Genomic DNA, 3,290 nt, shown 5'->3' with positions numbered 1-3,290 from the left:
GTATTTCTGCTAATTTACTGTTCACCATGCATTCGAATTTATCAAATCGTTTGCCAATATCAACCCCACCCCCTAATGACAAATCCTCAGGGGCACAACAGTCAACCACACTTTGGCTACGTAATTGCTCAGGATGAATTGCCTGTCGTTGTGAAGATGGCAACAGATCCTCGAGGTCGCTCCAGACGAGTAATTCTAATTGTTCTGAAGAACCAAGCTGTTCATTATCCTCCCCCACACGCGTTTGTGTCGCAGGGAGTGTGTCAGAGGTTTTCTCCTCAAAATCAACAAGTGAATCAAACCAATCCTGCGTAGGATAACCACATGGTACACTCAAATTCTCCCCCCATTCACTGTATGGTTCCCACTCACCATGCTGAATGTCATCTTCTTCTTGAGAAATATCTGTCACAAGCTTTGCGGTCGGCTGTCTCTGCGCTGCTAATAACGACTTCAATTGATCCACGACAGCACACACGTCCTCTGCCTCTTCACGTCGAAGCGTCTCGGTAACCGAAGCCAACACAACTGAATCCAATGTTGAGTCAATGGTGTCCTCATCAATCACCGGTCTGATGCAAGACATTAGGTGAAAAGAAAAAAAGACTTAGTACATATATAAAAAAAATAAAAATAATCGTAGATACAGATAGAATACCGTAATCTTATACATACCTTGTATGCACTAGAACCCTATGGCGCTCCTTCTCTTCCTTATGCCTCTTTTTTACTGGGCCCGATTGAAGTCTATTTGGTCTTTTAAGCCTGCTCTTTGGTTCCTCAAAGTCCGAATCTTCTTCTTCTTCTAGATTCAAACACACACACACACACTTTAGTATTTAGGTATAATAATCATATGTATTAATTATCAAAGTATTATTTTAACATCTACATTTTATCATGTACATACCTTTTGAAAGTTGGTTTAGGGGTTGTAAGATCCCTCTCCGCTGAAAAGGTGTTCCCCAGTAGCTGATTGAAGGCACTAGATGTAAAAAAAACCAAAAAAAAAACAGAACAAAAATAAAATAAAAAACAACATACACTTAGTCTAAAACAAAATAAAAAATAGTTCTATATAATGAACAAAATACAAAACAAGTATAATGAATTAAATACCTTCATTATCACCAGGTTGAAAGTTTTCAATACCTCTGTCGTGGCGGTTGCTACCACTGGCCATGTAACCTGATAAATAAAACTGTTAAGAACAACATTTTTTTTACTATAAAAACAAACTGGTATTATTGGAAGAAAAAATAACTGTGTTAGATAAAAACATAAATAAAAATGGTTATACTTACAGGGAAAAGACGCCATTGGTAGAAATTGCCCCGATATGTGAAAATGCAAGAGCTGCGTTAGGAGAAAGTGTCCTCTTCAAAAGTTGGTGAAGTTTGGTAAACACGACCACAGCTGAATGGTGACTATATATACACCTCCTATAAGGTGGAGTTAAGTACATCTCATGAATAAGCATGGTTGACAGGATCCATGCTGATATAACCTGCAAACAGTACCAACCACCACAGCATCAAAAGCCATAAACATTTTGAACACAACACACTAGGGTTTGCTTGATCTTTTATGGTTACTGTAATAAAAAAGACACCTCTTGGATACAACGGAGTTCACATATAGGGATACAACTGTGTTTTGTTCACTGAAGCAGTATCCACAGGAGGGGGTCTTCTTTTGTTTACAGAGCAACTGATAACATCTTGGATACAACCGACTTTTTTTTTTTTATCTGACTCAGGATTAACAGTATGGGTCTTCTGTGGCAACATAAAAAAGCAAAAACATTTTGGTCACAGGGACCATGGTTTGTTTGAACTTTTAATGATACTGTAATAAACACACATATTGGGATACAACTGTGTTTTGTTCACTGAAGCAGGATCCACAGGATGGGGTCTTCTTTTTTTTGTTGTGGAGCAACTGATAACAACTACAGCAGACACCTTTGGACAACTACCAATAATTAACATAAGCCCTAGGGTTACAAAAAGGACACCAGGGTCACCAAGGGTTCACCTGTATCCCCACACACACACACGCACGCGCGCGCACACGTACGCGCACGCTCACGTGCACGCGCATTTCACATGCACGCGCAAAGGAACCAGTCCTATACTACTAACAGTGTTTGTATCCCGTGTGAAACCAGATGTCAACGTTGATTTATTTGTCACGTAACTTATGTACTTCAGATACACCACTTCCGGACTTATTTTAAGCCAAACCATGATCTTTTCCTAAACCTTACTAAGTAGTTTTGTTGCCTAATCCTATCCAAGTCGATATTTTCCTAAGCCTAACTTAGTCGTTTTAATGCCTAAGCCTAAGGAAGTTGTTTCCTGAATTGATTTTGAAAAGACTGTATGCCTGTAATGAGTGTAAATTGACACGTGTTGCTGGACATTCGTAGGAAAACGCAAAAAAAAAAAGGAGGAATAAGTTTTAAGATATCATATGAACCATTGCATGAGAATACGTTGACTAGTAGTACTGTGGCTGTTACATATTGCAGTTGTCTGTCACTTAATGTTGTAGTGGGTTTCTATCTTCCTTTTTTTCTTTACATTTTTTTCTTGAAGCTTGCGTTTGACCAGTCACCAATGTTTATTGCTATAAACTCTACACCAATAGACAACATGTCCTTCTTTTGCTTCCGTGAGATGACATTATTAGTGCGAGCACAAGAAGTCCCTTGTCCAGAAAACATAGGTTTTTGTAAGTGATTGAACAAATGACTAATGCTGTATTTCCTCTGGTGAGGACAGTGTCCCAATATAGTTTTCTTGGTGGGAACAACGTTTTTGGAGTAGGACTTGTTGCCAAGGAAGCAAAATCAGAATGAGGTTCCTCAAATAGAAATGCAAGTGAAGTTCCTGAGTTCTTGAGAAAGTTAATCAGTTCCTAGATTAAATATATGCAGTCAAAAAAATAAGTATTTTTAGTCCCTCTGGACATTTAAATGCATGACATGTAAATGTGAGAGGAAGAGGATTATTAAAAAGAGCTTGGTGGAGATCAGCTGGTGAGATTTTTAACATGTGTTGAAGGGGATTTAAATCATGTCTTCACTTATTGAACTGCAGATTTAATATTTTAGAGAACTAATAATTTGCAATACATGAATCTGAAAATCTGAAATATAATAAAACACACAATGTACTGTATTTCCCCACTAGCAGTTCTTTTCACAAGTGCTGTCGATTTCACATGAGGGTGAGTATGATCCTCAGAGAAGCACATCTGTTTTACATCTGCTCTCTCATTATGCC

The 3,290-nt window shown here is 38.2% G+C and overlaps 1 long non-coding RNA gene across 2 annotated transcripts; it reads right to left on the bottom strand.

Moving 5' to 3' along the window:
- Positions 1 to 320: 320 nt before the first annotated feature.
- On the bottom strand, positions 321 to 1,433 carry LOC141765268 (uncharacterized). 2 transcript variants are annotated; one of them, XR_012593430.1, is made up of 5 exons: positions 1,305 to 1,433; positions 1,120 to 1,201; positions 911 to 985; positions 676 to 805; positions 321 to 572 (listed from the first exon to the last, which is right to left on the bottom strand). It is a non-coding gene; the product is annotated as an uncharacterized LOC141765268 (long non-coding RNA). The 2 variants fall into 2 exon arrangements; XR_012593431.1 differs by having other exon boundaries at positions 1,120 to 1,188.
- Positions 1,434 to 3,290: the final 1,857 nt, after the last annotated feature.

Source organism: Sebastes fasciatus, chromosome 3 (genome assembly GCF_043250625.1).
Source record: "Sebastes fasciatus isolate fSebFas1 chromosome 3, fSebFas1.pri, whole genome shotgun sequence".
NCBI classification, from domain to species: Eukaryota; Metazoa; Chordata; class Actinopteri; order Perciformes; family Sebastidae; genus Sebastes; species Sebastes fasciatus.
Note: the sequence above shows the minus strand (reverse complement) of the source record. Positions and strands in the feature narration are given on the sequence as shown.